Consider the following 18,163-nt stretch of genomic DNA (forward strand, 5'->3'; position numbering starts at 1 on the left):
CAGGCACACTGCTACAACTACACTGCTACAACTCCCAGCCACAACATCGATTTTAATGTCAATGCTCTGATGTCCATCTTCGCTGTTATAACGTAGAAGTTCATCCATGTCTCTTAGGTGTTTTCGCCATTCTCTCATTTTCATAGCCATCTGTAGACACAGATGCAGTATAAGTCAGTTTAGTCTTACAATTTATTTGACTGGGTGTGTGCAAAGGAGCATGAGGTCACAATCTGTACCTTGTTTAGGTGGCTTCCAAAGGGCTGGAAACCCCACTCCACTTTCAAAAGAGGACCAAACACGACCTGACAAAAGGATAAGACTGATTTAGAAACACCCAACTAAAGCTTTACAATACTGAACTCAGAACTCCATTGCACTAAATTGTTATGCATTTGGCTGCGAACCCCCACGTGGCTGTGTCTGAAGCTCCCCCTCCTCCCGCCTGTATATTGGTATTTTGCTTTGTTTTGTTTGGTTGTGCTGCTAGCCCCATTAGCTGTCCCAGATGTTAGCAAGTGCAGGCACGTCTCTGTCAGCAGCAGCACCGCAAAGAAAAATAACTATAGTCCGAGTGAAGCGCTGGAGCCACGGACCCATACACAGCCGTCACCGACAAAAGAGCCTTGACTGGTCACTTAACAAGTATGATGGCCGTTGTGATGAGGTAGCGTTATGCTAACTTTGACGAGCGGTAGCGGTTAACATCCGCTGCTAACACCCACTTCCCAGCTCACCACAATGGCCCTCCTGCTCGTTAACACTGGAGGCTCCTGTTGCCAACGATGGTTGGGTAACAGCCCACGGCTCAAGCGTTGTAAACAAAGTTGGTTGTGTTCAAAAGCTAACGTTAGCAGATGTAATGCTAATTATAGTGACAACAGATTTGAAGTAGATTAACACAACAAAGCTAAAACGCTGATCATACAGACCAGAGTTAAAGTCAGTGTAAACCAAAATCAGCCATTTTCTTCTAAACACATCAAACAGGTCATAAATGTGTTTACTTAAAACATGTAAAAGCCATTCGGCCATGTAGAATTTAATTTTGGAGCTAGGCTCACAAACAGTTTTTCAACATTTCTGTGTTCAGGATTTAATGGGCGGGTCAGAAATCATGCAAATCATGGCCGCGTTACGTAACGCAGCCATATGATTTGCATAAACCCGGCCCTGCTGCGGAAGTGCTATAAATACATTCAGAGCGTCAGCTTCAGCGGTTCTCCCACTCGCTCTCCAGTCTCGGATAGCATTGCTTACAATAGTTTGCAGCTAGCTAACCAGTCAACCAGTCATGACTCCTCCACATCCTCTGCATCTTTCCTGGATGCCACAGTGTGCAGGGTGACGGCGCTGTTATCTTATTTAAGTTTCCTTCGGATGACAACGTAAGGAAACGGGGGAGTCCGTTGACGCTGGTCAACTCTGTCCCCGGCTTGCATCCTCTCCTCCCGCCAACGAGGAGATGTGGCCGCTGCTGACCGCCGCTGACACTCTCCGTCCCACTGACGGCGGGTCCCACCGGCATAATGTGGCCGCCGCCGCCGCCACCACTGCAGCTGCAGCCGACCCACTCCGTCCCGCTGACGGTGGGTCCCACCGGCGGTATGTGGCGGTAGTATCAGGCCGCATTATTGGTGAGCCGTCCCAGTGTGAACGGATAATCTGGAGGCGCGGAGCGAGGGCGTGTCGGTCTGACAGTCTGATAACTGCACAGGTCCTTCACTCAACTAAATACAGAGAAATGTCCCACAAAGCAACGTTACAGGACCGAACAAAAGTAACGTAGTAACTGTAACTGTCTTTAGCAACTCATATGAGGAAAACAAATACCACAGCTGTATGTGGAGAAGCGTCTGTCCTCCTGTCCGTCCCCTACCTGTCCTCCCGACTCTTCCTCACATTTCTGCTCACAAAACAGCGTCTGTCACGCTTGTCACAAGACTTTAACTCACCGAGTGTTTGACGAAAATAAATCACCGCGACCACCAGCCCTCCTGACCGAGACTACAGGAAACTGTCCCCCAGAAAACAGCCTCCGTCCCCGCGAGTGACAGAGTCAGACAGCTTCCTGTTTACTGATGGTGATTATGTATAATTATGTAATTTAGCGCGAAAAACTTCACTCCGTCACTTTCCAGGATGTTTAGTGGGTCAGGATCTCAATCACTACACGTTATAACAGCATCTATATGATTATAAACTGTCCGCGGGTTTAGATAGACAAGGGGAACACCTGGGGAACACCTGGGGAGACACCGACATCATTAACATGACGTGTAGCCCCCGCCGTATGGGCGTGGTTCCAGCGCCTCTAACTGACACGCCCCCAGCGTTTCACAGCAGAAAGAAGTGCTTGTTTTTCCATGATTTTGAGACCTAATTTTATATACTTAACAATTTTTTTGATCTTTCAAATTTGGCTCAGTGGTCAATGATACATGTTTCTTTGGTGTGACAAACTCATAACACAATTTTTTTGCCGCTTTACACGGACTTTAATGTCCAGCCGCTCGTTTAGATGAAAATAAGGTTGTAGCTCGTTGTCTACCTCACTACGGTAGGAAAGAGCCGTCGTTTGTGTTTTAACAAGGTTTCACTTATGAGTTATTGATCCGGGAAGTTCGAATCTGTGAATATATTTCCAACTTTACCAAACTAAAGCCTACCACATAAGTCAGTTACGTATCATGTCAAAACCGGCTGCGCTCGCTCACTGTGCTGTAAGTTTTGTTCTTCTGTTTTGAGACGCTGCTGCTGTCTGAGAGGCTTTAACGTGAGATCATCGTGATGATGAGACTCCACCTGTGCGAACCGCGGACTCACTGAAGTTACTGTGAGTGACTACTGTGCACTCGGGTGGCTTAATTAAAGGCAAGCCCGCTTCACTGACCGGGCCAGGGGCACAGAGGCCACTGTGGCCGTACAATTAGTTTTTTTTCATGCTGCATCAAGGCCAAAGTGCGGGGTAACAGCAGCCATGGCCGCTGTGAAATTCCCACCCTGCATGCAGTTAATGCACTGTCATATTGAAACGTCATCTGATCGGCCTGATTTGATCTATTTTGAGAACTCCGATCAAAACCGATAGGGGCATTATCGGCCGATTGCGATCGGTTGCCGATCGATCGGTGCATCTCTAGTATATACAAACGACAAAAACAACTACACTGAAGCTATGTAGGTCAAAATACATTTTGACCTGAAAAATGTAATGCTACAAAAAAAAGACCAAGGTAATTTGTCATGTTTGACAGTTGTGAATCACCCGTTATTGGGTTGGGGCAGAGGGTGGGGACTAATGGGCTAACATTCTTGTTTTTTACAGTTTCAGAGGAATTTGCAGTACATGCTCTAAACACACAGAAATCTTACAACAGCAGTAAAATAGCACAATGTGAAGACATCTTCTTAGAGTCATACACATCTAATAACACCCTAATAACTACTCTCCCAGTTCCTCATCAGTTGAGGAAGTATTCTCTAAGTCTTCCTCTTCAGAGAAGTCATCTAAGGACAAGGTTTGCTGTCCAAGAATATTTCTGTATGTTGTGCGTGCTTCGGCCAGTTTTGCTTCAACTTCACACAATCTTCTCTTCAGCACACAGAGCAGTCCCTCACGTCCTTTCTCCATTAATCCCTCTGTACTGCCTGAGAATGTGACATTAGAATAAAAAGAAATGAGCCAAGTGATTACCAGAGAAGCAAATGGAAGAAAAAGACTAGCTATTTATTGTACTTACATTTCCCATTGGTGTCTTCAGTGAGCTGAAAGGTAAACTCTTCAATGATTCCAGCAACACTCCTCAGGTACTCCATGTGCTGCTTGACTTCGCGAACCACAATAACCTCTTCTTCTGTCAGTCTAGCCAGCAGCATGACCTTGTCAAATACATTTTTTTTGTGCTCCATTCAAATCAAATTCAAATCAATTTTATTTATATAGCCCAAAATCACAATCACATTGCCTCAATGGGCTTTACAATCTGTACAGTGAACAACATCCTCTGTCCTTAGACCCTCGATTCGAGTGAGGAAAAACTTCACATGTTGATGGAAAAAAAAACCTTTTAACAGGGTAAAAAAAACAATGGAAGAAACCTCAGGAAGAGCCACAGAGGAGGGATCCCTCTTCCAGGACGGACAGACATGCAATAGATGTTGCGTGTACAGAAAAGAGCAACAATTCACAGTTTACAGGTACATCGACAGAAGATCTGATACAAGTTATGCAATGTTAGTGGAACCAGGAGACGACTGAGCAGGACGGGGCATCACCAAGTGGAGCCCGAGCCAGACGACCTCCTGTCCACCATGTTGACCTGGAAGAGGGCAGGCCACACAAGATAATTAGTAATAGACAGAGAGAGGCATCAAGATTTACAGAAATAAAGATATGAGGAGATAGTGAAGCAGAGGAGAGCAATGATCCAGGAGAGCCCGGGGTGTGACGATCCAGATCAGTCTGTGTTTCAAGGCAGCAGGAGCCCGGAACAGTAGATGGTCCCAGGGGGCCTGGTCCATCAGAAGGGAGCCTGAAAGAAAGAGGGGAGGAGGAGAAAGAGAAGTAGGAGAGAGAAGAGGAGGGGAGGAGAAAGCTATAGAGAGTGACACAGCTTGCAGCTTGTGGGAAAAGAAAACAAAAACAAAGGTTAGAGAAATGCAGTATTTATCAGAATAAACAGATTGTTTCTCGTCGGCAGCACAGTGTAACTCTAGTAGTATAGGAACTCATTGAGACTGACACCGACCCACTGAAGAAGCTTACAGTTGATATCAGGGCTAATTAAAGGCTAAATCGAAGAAGTGAGTTTTGAGTTTAGATTTAAAGGCGTCAACAGAGCCAGATTGTCTGATGTCAGCTGGGAGGTTATTCCAGAGGAAAGGAGCCCGATAGGAAAAAGCCCTGCAGCCAGCTGACTTCTTTTTGATCCTGGGAACCATCAGGAGCCCTGAATTTTGAGAGCGTATTGCCCGAGTTGGAATATATGGTTTAATGAGATCTGACATGTACAACGGGGCAAGGCCGTGTACAGTTTTGTATGTCATCAGCAGCACCTAAAAGTCTGATCTTAGATGCACTGGGAGCCAGTGCAGAGATGCTAAGATTGGTGTAATATGATCAAATTTTCTTGTACGTGTTAAGACTCTGGCTGCAGCATTCTGAACCATTTGAAGACTTTTGGTGCTCTCGCGTGGAAGACCTGAAAATAAGGCATTGCAGTAATCAAGCCTAGACGAAGGACCTAATTTTAGCTATATTGCGCAGGTGGTAGAAGGCGATCTTGGTAATTTCTTTGATGTGTTGATCAAAGGAGAGTGTAGAATCAAAAGTAACACCTAGATTCTTGACGGTTGAGCTTTGAGAAATAACACAGTTGTCGAGAGTTACGGTCACCTGGTCAACATGGTGTCTCTGTTTGGCGGGGGCGATGACCAGCATCTCAGTTTTTTCCGAATTTAGGAGCAGGAAGTTTTCTGACATCCACTTCTTCACTGCATTTCAGAGGAAGTACTTAAATTCCCATGGCCAGAAGTAGTTGTCCACAGCGAGGAGTTCACTGGGAGGAGGGAGTTTTTCAACTTCCCCCACAGTAGCATTGTGGTCATTGATGGCAACTTCCAAGGCTTTCTTCTCAACAGCAATCTTTCTTCTTAGTTGATGCCTTCGCTTATTCCCACCTACAATGAGAAACACAAAATGAGTGTGCACTCACACGATGACTACACAAAAGCACTATACAAAATAAGGCTTCACAATATGCATTTATGTGTTATGATTATTGTGACAGATACTGTGTGATCATTTTTGCATCACAAGTTTCGTTATGATTTGAAAAATTGTTTCGGATAGATTTTCGGAATCTATTTTAAACAATCATATTGTTTTTGAAATAGAGGACACACTTGGTAGGTCTGGACATCTCTGCACTTTGCAGAAATATTGGAAATATTTGGATATTGCAATCAACTTTATTAGGATTCTGACAGTTTTTCAGTATGCTGCCCTGACTTGTGGTAAACCTACTTCAAAACATGTTTTTACTGTAAATAAATGGCTTTGCTATTTGTACTATGTAAAAATCAGTAGTGGATTTATTTTTTCACAAATCTGCATTACTAGCGGCCTTTTCCGCTCTCACCAGACTGACGATACAGTTGAAATTTTCGCTGTTTGATGCCCAAATGTAGCCCCTTGATGGTCCTCTGCAGGTCATTTTGGATTGTTGCTCCTTTAGACGACAACAAACAAATTAATTAATGCCCATCTCAGTTTACAATCAGCCTCTTTTCAGATCCCCTGCACAAGAGCAGAGCCAAATGATTCTTTAAAATATGCAATAAAATAATTTTTTTCATTCCCTGAGGTCCACTGCTGAACATCAGGCACCCACTGCTGGACTGTGTCTTGCTGTAGAGATAGCGGCGAGTTTCTCTAGGTCCTTTGTTGCCTCTGTGATCCTTTGTACAGTCTGTCTGAAAGAAATATCTGTGTTAACAAATGCTGAGAGACAGTTTAAAAACAAAAATGTTATCATATATATTTGCCTAGTTAGTACCTTGATGTATCTTTTGGCCAGTGTCCGGTCAAGGTTTTCTGCCTTTCGCTTGTTCTAGCCACTTTCCTGGATTGTCAGCGTGTCTGTGTGAACTTGACACACAATGTATGTGCAGTAATTTAGGTTCACAGTGAGGACCAAAGGTCAGATACTACATTTATCATTCTCTAATATTGTCACATAAACCTGGAAAGGATCATACACTTAATTAACGTGTCAGAAGTTAAATTATCATAAAGAGAATCCTGATCAGTGTAAAAGTGCTGACTAGACAATTGTTCTCAAAGGGAGCACCTACACATGTAACTCTAAAGCGCAAAGGCCGAGCAGTAGTGTTCAAACCACTTCTCAGAAGGGGGAATATGGGAAATATTTAAAGGAGAACTTCGGTCGATTTAAACATGCAGCTTCATTGCTCAAGCTACCCTTGACTTGCCAGTACCGAAGACGCGAACACATTTGGTCCAACCATTACAGAGCTCCGTGAACGGAGACCTAGCATTGACAGTTAACAGCATGGGGTCAGAACTTTACACTGTGTTTTAAGCGTCTTAACATGCTCCACATCTCACACCGAATGTTATGCAACAACAGCAGACACCATAGCACACAGCACTGTAGCGTGTATGACTCAAAATGAATAAAAAAGTAGTTAAAACAGTGTGTTTGTGCAAGGAGCTACTTACCTGTTTGTTGACATCCGTGTGTTCCGGTAGCTAGACCAAACTAGTATATCCATCGAGTGTGCACTTAACAGGCTTAACAGGCTATTGTAAGGCTCATGGCTCATGACAGGCTGTAACATGGACATGTACATTATGAACATAAACACGAAAATGCTGGATTACGTTTCCGTCTCCGCCAGTGAGGGAGTAAGTGCACGCTCGACGGATTGACTAGTTTGGTCTAGCTACCAGAACACACGGATGTCAACAAACAGGTAAGTAGCTCCAAACACACTGTTTTAACTACTTTTTTATTCAGTTTGAGTCATACACGCTACAGTGCTGTGTGCTAAGGTGTCTGTTGATGTTGCATAACATTCGGTGTGAGATGTGGAGCATAAGACGCTTAAAACACAGTGCAAAGTTCTGACCCCATGCTGTTAGCTGTCAATGCTAAGTCTCCGTTCACAGAGCTCTGTAATGGTTGGACCGAATGTGTTCGCGTCTTCGGTACTGGCAAGTCAAGGGTAGCTTGAGCAATGAAGCTGCATGTTTAAATCGACCAAAGTTCTCCTTTAAGTCTGGTGCTGTTAGTCTTCTCCGGAGTTGGCACCTGCAGAGATTTGACTCCACCTGATCACAAGGAAGCACTCTATTGTAGAGAGGTGCTACACCTTCCGGGTTGGTCTATGTGGAGAAGGATTCATACTGCAGCATGAGAACGACCCTAATCACACCTCAAAGCTCTGACAAAACCACTTGAAGACCAAACATGATAATAAAAACTAGTGCTACACTCAAAACAAACAAAAAATATGTTGGCTTGTGGTCTCAATTTGGACACAACTATACATGAAAAATGCTTACCGGCTTTTGACATGCACTTGGAACATATTGCTGCTCGGGAGAGGAAGCTGTTAACCTGTTCAACCTCCTCCCCGATTGTTGTTCCAGCTCCTTCTTGATTGCGTCCCCCCCATTTTAACTGTAAAACATTAACATGAATATTATCATTTGGAAAACAAAAAGTAGGGGCAGAGGACAGACAATCATCATGTGTGGTACAAATGGTAAGAAATATATCCAACTGTCATTATTACCTCACACATCCATGAATGCGCTTTTGCATGCATGATGGAGAGAAATGGGCGCATGTTCAGCAAGTCCTCCAACTCTGGACAGTGGTCCACGACTCTCTGCAGATATGGCCAATATTTGCAGACCACATCAGAGCAAAAAAACTGGACGGTCTGTGAAGCTAGCTGTTTCTGGAGATATAATGGTTATGCAAATATTTCTCCACGGAACATAGCAGCAGCAAAACCCCATGACGGCAGACAGCGACTTCAACACCTTCCTCGTCTAGTTTGCTTGCAGACTTGTTGGCAGACTCTCGTGCTGTGGTCCACTGACCCGCACCACAACTCCCTTTCCTTGGATTCTTAAACAGATGAAGGCAAATACAGACATTTACACAGTTACATTTTCCAAAATAAGCTGTAAATCATGGTATTTGATGAAGTAATGCTGCTCTATTACTTAAATAAACCAAATAATCTTTCAATTTTGAAAAAAACAGGCAAGCATTCATAAAAATGTGAAATTGTGGTGTTACACATGAAGAAATATAAATTTAGCTTACATGTCCAGTTACCTCCTACTTCCACCTCCGCCGCATCACCAAAATCAGACACTGCCTCTCCCCCCCTGCTGCTGAATCCCTCATCCACGCCTTCATCTCCTCACGTCTTGACTACTGCAACTCCCTCCTCATTGGCATCACCTCTCATTCCCTCCATATACTTCAAATGGTCCAAAACTCTGCTGCTCGCCTCCTCACTCACACCCGGTCCCGTGAACACATCACCCCCGTTCTTTACACCCTTCACTGGCTCCCTATCAAACAACGCATCAACTTCAAAATACTCCTCTTAACCTTCAAAGCTCTCCACCACCTGGCCCCACCCTACCTGTCTGACCTCCTTATCCCCCACCGCCCCTCCCGAGCCCTCCGATACTCCTCCTCTCTAACTCTGACTATACCACCATCCAAACTCAAAACCTTCGGACACAGAGCCTTCTCCAGAACTGCACCCCGACTCTGGAACTCTCCCCCAGCCCATCCGTGACTCTCCATCACTTACCACATTTAAATCCCGCCTAAAAACCTACCTCTTCTCACAAGACTAAGATCTCCCCTACCCATAACTACATTCATTCCTGACCTCTCCCCCTGATCCCCCCCTCCTTCCACTCTCCTTACTCATCACCCCCCCCATTGCTCTTCAATCCATCCCCCAACCTCTTAACTATTGTTGTACCTGTTTCTGTCTGTTTGTCTGTATCAGCATTATCTACTCCATGCCCACCACTGCTTTTGTCTCCCTGTCATGCTTTGTCTTTTGTTATCCTTGTTTGCTACTTGGTGTATTATCTGTGTCTACTACATGTGTGTCTGTGTATTACAAGTGTCTGCTATATCTCTGTCAGCGACTTTGGGTCCTTGAAAAGCGCTATACAAATTAAATGAATTATTATTTATTATTATTATTAGTTGTTCCATGGATGTGATCAACAAAGGAGGACACCTCAGCATCACTGGCCAAAAAGACTCCATCAAAAAACCCATCAGGTCTTGAAAGAAATACAGAGATGTGGGTTACATTTACTGTATAAAAGTAATTTGTGGCTCAATAGCACTTCATTGTACATGAATGTTACACACCCTGGTTGGCTTTTGAAACGATATAATTTGCGGTTCCCATCCACTGCAGCTGCCAACATGGAGGGTGTGCATGCAGGGCACTGAAAATGCTGGACCTGAGACAGCTTGTCAACCTCAAATCTGGCATAGGCCCATTCGAGGAAGGCCTTCTGCATTGTGTCCCCACATATCTTACCATTCTGAGAGCAAAAGTGAAAAAACAAAACAAAACAGTAAGTTACTGTTTCGAAGGTTGGCTTCAGACCATGGTCAAGACGAAAAAAGGGCTCTGTCAAGAAATGTGTGCTGAAACTTTGGGGATTGTAAGAACAAGTCCTAACAATGAATCAGTTATCTAAAAGGTGAACCAAACAAGATAACTTGAATGATGAATCCACTCACTCTGCCAAAGAGTTTTGTCCGACACTCGAGCATGCTGACAAAAGCTTGTCTCGACATCCCTGGGGCAGTGATTTTTAGATCCTCATACGTGGTGAACAAGTCCACAATGTACAAGGTCTCAAAATTGATAGTGGCTGGCCAGTAACCACTTTCAACCAGATCACTTATGGTCACTGGCAAGGAAGGAAGAGGTTGTATCTTCCTGAAATTTCAGAGAAAAACAATTATCTCTTGTTCACAAGAAACAAAAAACACAATATGAAGAAATAAAAAAAGAAATGTTACCATTTATTCCAATTAAAATAACTGGCTTTCCCTTGGAAAAGCTTGTTTGCCTGGTGGAGCAGTCGCAGCAGGGAGGAACGATTGGTAACATGCAATCTAAAAAGCAGAATTAGTTTACATATTAGAGTGAATGAAACCAAAAACTCAACAGTGAGGGAGTTGTTTCTATCAATCAAAATTTCATCCAGCATGTTTGTTGGAGTAAACCAGGTTTTGTGTAAAATGTAAAACAGCCTATATAATCAGAGACTTAAAAACTACCTTTTTCGTGATAGGAGAATTTCCCTCCCCCATGCTGCTGAACAAAAGTGGATGGAGGCAGGTGTCTGAAGAACCCCTCCACCATGGATGCTCTGTTATGAAGCACCAGGGCCTCATGTGTGGAAAGGTCCCAGGCTGTGCAGTAGAGTGATCACGGTAAACAGTCCCTACACATCACTACTGCAGCCTTGTGTCCACAATGATGGCAAACCCCCTCCTTGGGCTTCTCAGATGACAACATATTGTTCACCATGAAGGGCCTCATCACTGTCCAATTCTCCAGAGAGGAAGTTTGCCTGTTCCTCCAGTGTGAGGGGAGAGGTTGTTCAGCACCACTTCCCAAGAGGTCTCGGACATCTTGAATGAGGGAGTCTGAAAATGAAAAGGGAAGAAGGCATTGGTAAATCTGTGCAATTACCACACAACAAATGAGGAAACAAGTATTAAGGGAAAAAACACCTACATTTTCGATAGTCACAGTGTCTTCAGCTGTGTTGGTAGACGGAGCACAGGAGGGTGTTACGCTTGCTGAAGAAACTGCAAAAATATGAATATCCATTTAGAACCTGCTCAGTGAATAATGAATGCAACTACTGATGAAAAAACCCCCCCAAAAAAACAACCAGTAGCTGAATCTCGTTTTCGTTTCTTCCCAGCTCTACATCTTTTTGGCAGAGGTTGACCATCTTTGTGTCACGAATCCCCGGCCATGAGGTCTGTTTAGGTGTTTTTGTTGTGTCTTGTGGTGTTTGTCACTTTTCTGACAGTGCTCGGGGGCGTGTCCTTCTCTGGATGCTCACACACCTGGCTGAGGTCACCTCCACACCTGCTCCTCATCAATCCCCTGCAGTACTTAAGGAGCAGCCACACATGCAGTGAATGCCGGATCGTTGTGAAGTATTGTGTATGCTACCGCATTTTCCAGCCAGTTTTTTGTCGTTGCTACTGTTGATTGCCTATCTGCCTCAGCCTGCCGGAGCCGGTCTCTTGCCATCTGTTCGTGTCTGCAACTAACCGTGTCTCTCTGCCTCAGGAATCATTCCAGGAAGTCAGCCCTGGAGCCCAGCCCGCTTAGCCCCCGCCGCCTGTGAGCCAGCCACTCTCTGGACCTTCCACATCTCTGGGATCCGACCCTTGCCTGCCAGCTTCTCCGTTCTTCACCATTTCACTCTTTGTCAAATAAACTGTTTAAACTCAACCTTTTGTCCGATCTGCTTCTGGGTCCTCCTCAGAACCCTGACAGTACGATCCGGCCATGACAGACCCAGCGGATTTGGACAGACTACGTCAAGCCATAACCCATCAAGAATCTGTTTTAGGACAACATGGTAAGGCCCTCAGAGAAATCACAACTGGGTTACAGACTCTTGCCACCAGTTTGACTGACATTCGAGCCCAACTCGGCTCACAAGCCAGCGTCGCCTCTGTGCCCGGACCCTCTGCGGCTGCCGCCTCCTCCTCAGTCTCCGCCTCCGATCGGGAGCCCTGGGTTCCCGCACCTGAGAGGTATGATGGTAATCTCGGCCATTGTCGCTCCTTTTTGTTGCAATGTGGACTCGTTTTTGATCAACAGCCCCGCACCTATTCAACTGAGAGGTCAAAGATAGCTTATTTGATTGGGCTCCTCCGAGGTGAAGCGCTGGAGTGGGCTTCTGCTGCATGGGAGAAGCAGTCACCGGTCACCGCCACCTACGCCGCATTCACGGAGGAGATGCGTAAGCTGTTTGACCATCCTATAAGAGGTAAAGATGCATCTAAGAGGTTGTTTGCACTGCGACAGGGGGGTCGCAGTGTGGCCGAATACGCCATTCAGTTCCGCACCTTAGCAGTGGAAAGCGGGTGGAATGATGCGCTTTCTGCTGTTTTTTCTAATGGTTTGACTGACCTTTTGAAGGATGAGCTCATCTCTTACCCAGAGAGTTCCAGTTTGGACGATTTGATCTCACTCGCTATCCGCATTGACAACCGCTGCCGGGAACGCCGGAGGGAGAGACGCCAGGCTGGAGGCTACGAACGCTCCCGGGCTCCCCGCTCCACTAGTTCGGTAAGCCCCGCACCCCCTAACCCTGCTCCAGATCCTCAGGACGTCTCCAGGAGGGAGAGTTCCCCGGCTGCCGAGCCCATGCAGCTGGGTCGTTACAGGTTGGATGAGGAGGAGCGTCAGAGACGCAGAAGAACTAACAGCTGTCTCTACTGCGGCCAGCCCGGTCACTACATCGCCACCTGCTCCCAGCGGCAGTCAAACGGGCAGGCTTGCTAGTAGGAGGAAGCGTCCTAGCGAGTCGCGCCTCTGTTTCTCAAGCTTCCCATCAGCGAGCCCCGCTTCACATTACCCTCTCCCATAAAGGTCAGTCCATTACACTGCAGGCTTTGATTCAGGGGCAGATGAAAGTTTTCTGGATTCTCTTGTTGTCAAACAGCTCGGCCTCTCCACGGTGCCTCTGGAGGTTCCCTTGGAGGCTAACACCCTGGATGGCAGACTCCTGGCCAGAGTGAACATCAAGACCTGCCCAGTCCGTCTCCAGCTCTCTGTTAATCATATTGAGGATATTAGCTTTTTTGTTTTGGACTCACCTTACATGCCTGTTATCCTCGGTTACACATAGTTAACCAAACACAATCCCTATATAGACTGGTCTGCGGCCAAAATCATTAACTGGAGTGTGTACTGCCATGCTAATTGCCTTAGATCAGCTCAGCCCCAGCCCATCACTAGCCCTAGCTCTAGCCCTGACGCCCCAGACCTTAATCATGTGCCCTTGTTTATCATGATCTCAAAGAGGTGTTTAGCAAGCTTCAGGCCTTGTCCCTACCCCCCCATCGGCCATATGACTGCAGTATCGACCTGTTACCTGGCGCCACGTTGCCTGGAGGCCGCCTGTATAACATCTCCAAACCTGAGAGGGAGGCTATGGAGACGTACATTAGGGACTCCTTGGCAGCTGGCATCATCAGGCCTTCCTCCTCGCCACTAGGGGCGGGTTTCTTTTTTGTGAGCAAGAAGGATAAGAGTCTAAGACCTTGCATTGACTTCCGGGGCCTCAACAACATAACTATTAAGAACAAGTACCCTCTACCTCTGATGTCTGCTGCCTTTGATTCCCTCCAGGGGGCAACAGTCTTCACTAAATTGGACCTGCGCAATGCCTACCACCTGGTGCGTATCAGACAAGGGGATGAGTGGAAAACTGCTTTCAATGCGCCATTGGGACATTTTGAGTACCTGGTCATGCCTTTCGGGCTTACGAATGCTCCAGCTGTTTTTCAGTGCCTAGTTAATGATGTCCTTAGAGATATGTTGGGTCGTTTTGTTTTTGTGTACCTGGATGATATTCTTATTTTTTCCAAGGACCCCACTGAACATGTCCAGCATGTCCGGCAAGTGTTGCAGAGACTCCTGGAGAATCGCCTTTACGCCAAGGCCGAGAAGTGTGAGTTTCATGCCTCCACTGTCTCATTCCTCGGGTACGTAGTCTCACACGGACAGGTTAAGATGGACTCAGCTAAGGTCCAAGCCGTCCAGGAGTGGCCTCGCCCTGAGTCCAGGAAGCAGCTACAGAGGTTTCTTGGATTTGTTAATTTTTATAGGAGGTTCATTCGGAATTACAGTCGTATTGCTGAACCCTTGACTTCACTCACCTCTGTTGACAGACCCTATACCTGGTCCACTGAGGCGGAGAGCGCGTTCCAGGGGCTTAAGGACCTGTTCACCTCTGCCCCCATCCTCACCCAGCCTGATCCCACCTCTCAGTTCGTGGTTGAGGTGGATGCCTCCAACATTGGGGTTGGAGCGGTTCTCTCTCAGCGCTCCCCTAAGGACGGTAAATTGCATCCATGTGCCTACTTTTCTCGTCGTCTGTCTCCTTCAGAGAGGAATTATGATGTTGGTAACAGGGAGTTGCTGGCGGTGAAGATGGCCTTGGAGGAGTGGCGCCATTGGTTGGAGGGGGCTGAACATCCGTTCTTGGTTTGGACAGATCATAAGAACCTGGAGTATATCCAGACTGCCAGACGACTCAACCCTCACCAGGCCAGGTGGGCTTTGTTTTTTGGTCGCTTCAAGTTCTCTCTGACCTACAGGCCTGGACTTTTGGCTTATGAAGGAACTACTACAGTTATAATGGTTTAACCTGTCACAGTATTGATGTGCTGTGCTTTGTCTGCTGCTTTTGCCACTTTTGTTTTGTTGAACTTTTTGTTTGTTTGAGAACATGTTCTTTAAGTGGTGTGTTTTAATGCAGGTAACTTACTTATGGTTGTTTGAGAACATGTTAGAATGTATTGAGCAATTTGGGATATGAAAGAAAAATTGAGGAACTTTTTCCTTAAACACTTTTTTTTCCCCCCCCATTTTTTTACAGTTACAACGTGTGTTTGTTGAAACTTGAAAGCACTTGCTATTCATCTAATCCCCAGAGCACACACATAACAACCAGCTTCACTGTTCTTTCTGAGAAAACACCACTTTACACCAGGTAAACTCTGCAGTATAACAAGTGGAATTTAGCACTGAAGGGTACCAAAATAAATTGCATTTGAGTTAAAACATACGTGTGTGGATTTTGCATTTTTACTCAGTTCTTACACATTGTCAATGTAAAAAAAACAAAGTAATCTGTGTATGTTTACATATTTGTTTCACATGAGTTTCAGTTTGTCCCAGAATGAAACAGGAAACAAACAAAAAAAGAGTTAATGATCTAGTTCATTGTTTAACAACTGCCTGAGTTCAATATACAGGTTAACTGTTTCAAACACATCATTTGTTAATGTCCGATAATACTCTGTCCTTAAATGCACACCCTTCAAGGCACACTTGAACCTTCTCCAGGTCCACATGGTGCAAGCAATCTTGGCCTCCATACAGGTGAGGGACAGCATGCAATATGGAGGGAGGTCCATGGGGTGATCGTGAGCTGTGGCCTTGACGGACTCTGGTTGTTCTAAGTCAGTGCAACCTCATTCAGTTCTTCCTAGGAGTCACATAATATAGAGTGTACATCAATATTAGGCATTGGTGACTACTGTCTAAGTCAAGTAGTCCTGACTGTTAAGATTTGTCTTCTGATCATGATATGGTGGGTTAGCACACTAATATTAATAACTGCAAAACACAATTTGCAGCAGCGCAATGAATGTTTTATTCTCACAGCTACCAATATGAAGTGGAAGAACCTTAAATGTAAAGGGGCCATTACACTATTATGTCATGCCTTTTATTACACTGGTACATTCTAAAATAATGCCTACTTATTTGATGCAGAGCTACTTGGAATACCACAACCCACATTGTTTTTGCAAACCAAAACCATAACTTATTAATCTTTCTCTGCTCAAACACAGGCAATTGCTTTTTTACACATGATCATTTGTGGCTCTTGAAATTATTATTGAGCCATTCTTTATCTCATAATGTGTGAACTACTGTACCTGTATTGTTTGAAGGAAGCAAAACTGGATCAAGGATTTGTCCAAGAAGTTGTCTGAGAAGTAGCCATCTTCTCTCAGTTTGTCAAAAAGGTCTATCCAAAAATGGAGACACTCACTTCGCAAGATCAGCCACCATCGTTCAATTCGCTAGTTTCCAGTGCTTGGACCAAAGATTACACTGTCTGTTTCAGCTTGGTTTGCAGGAAAATGCAAAAACCACTGCATTTCAGCCATATGGCCATTTTCTGTTCCTAAATCTAGTCTGAGTTTGACAGGGCATCCATCAGCATTGATCACAGCATCCATAAAGTAGCCAGTGATGATCTTTGGGTCACTGTTTGTTTTATAAACTTCAAGCCATATCAGCTTTCTGGAAAAACCATCAAGGCATCCACTGATTGCAATTCCAAATGGCTTAAGCTTGTCGTAGCCATCAGTGTGCCATACATAGTTTGGACCACAGCTGTGGTAAACACGTATTGGCAGTCTGTTTCTTGACCTCAGATCAACGCCTTCACCATCCAATAGCTGAAGCAATATCGAGCTGTTTCTCTGTCAGTCACAATTCCATGTAACCAACATTTTTGGTACATCCATCGGTAACCATGACACTGACAAGATGTTTCTAATTGCTGTTCAATGAAGGTTGCCACCTCAGCCACATCGGTTTTATTCTTTCTCCGCCAGGGCTGCTTCTTGCTTAAAATCCTTTCAAGGGTGCGTTTGCTTAGTACAATCCCATGTGACTCAGCAAGCAAATTAAGTATTTCATCTCTGGTTAAGCCACATTTAAAATAGTCCTCAATGTACTCACAATCCATTTCCGTGTCAAATTGATTAAGAGAATTCAGAGAATAAGAGCTGCTACTTAATCTGTTGTGAGAAAGTACATCTCTGGCACCTCTGAAGACAGCATGCTCCTGCAGCCCATGCCCTATCTCATAATTATGACTTTTTATCTCATTATGACTTTTTTTCTCATTATTATGACTTTTTATCTCATAATTATATCTTTTTATCTCATAATTATGACTTACCACTGGGATTTTCTTTTTTTTTTTTTTTTGTGGCGGAAACAGGCTTCCATATCTAGGAACAGGGACATGCATATGATTATAGAGGGGCAGGGGCTCAAAGTCAGAAAAGGGCAGTATGTGCGCACGGCAAAATTATTTTCAGGCCTTAATAACACAATATGTAGATTAACTTAAAATTAGTAAACAAAGTTCTAACTGAAAGCTAACTACTTAGCTGTGTATCCTGTGTGGCTGTGAGTGCAACTGCCATTTCTTTTGTGTCAACAAATTATTGTCAACATGAGTTTATTCACATTATCATAATACTGAGGTTTGGAAGACATGCAATTCAGCTGCAATTCTTAAAAAGCAATCAAACACTGGTATATTATCAGGCTATTTATTGGAGGGCAAGTGCAAACTAGAAATACAGGCTACACATCTAAACATGTAACAAAACCAAGAAATTACTACTGTGACTGCTACTGTGGATGTTAGTAGAACAACAATGTTTATAACAGCAAAGTCACAGTGAACTCAATATCTGGAAGAAGTTTAAGATTTGTGGCAGATAAACAGCAACACAGACAGCTGTCAGATTAGATTATTATCTCTCTCTCTCTCATTATAGTAGTTAGCTTATCAAGCACAAATGGACATTCTTCTGAAATATGACTCATATTTAAGCACGTTGAATAAGTGGAAGACGACTTGTTAGCCCCCACAAGGAAGTTATGTTAATGGTCTATAGCTCACAGAGGTTCAAGTCGCTCCACTGTCACTCACTTCTCGATGAGGCAGCGGCTTCTCTCTCTCTCTTTGTCTTCAAAATAAGAGCTT

The 18,163-nt window shown here is 44.7% G+C and overlaps 2 long non-coding RNA genes across 2 annotated transcripts; one reads left to right on the top strand and one right to left on the bottom strand.

Annotated features, from left to right (window-relative positions):
* Positions 1 to 32: 32 nt before the first annotated feature.
* Positions 33 to 1,019, bottom strand: LOC115569106 (uncharacterized). The gene is made up of 2 exons (XR_003981485.1): positions 240 to 1,019; positions 33 to 150 (listed from the first exon to the last, which is right to left on the bottom strand). It is a non-coding gene; the product is annotated as an uncharacterized LOC115569106 (long non-coding RNA).
* Positions 1,020 to 11,578: 10,559 nt separating this feature from the next.
* LOC115569122 (uncharacterized) lies at positions 11,579 to 12,075 on the top strand. Its single transcript, XR_003981494.1, has 2 exons — positions 11,579 to 11,781; positions 11,911 to 12,075. It is a non-coding gene; the product is annotated as an uncharacterized LOC115569122 (long non-coding RNA).
* Positions 12,076 to 18,163: the final 6,088 nt, after the last annotated feature.

The sequence above is a fragment of the Sparus aurata genome, chromosome 18 (genome assembly GCF_900880675.1).
Source record: "Sparus aurata chromosome 18, fSpaAur1.1, whole genome shotgun sequence".
Classification (NCBI taxonomy): domain Eukaryota; kingdom Metazoa; phylum Chordata; class Actinopteri; order Spariformes; family Sparidae; genus Sparus; species Sparus aurata.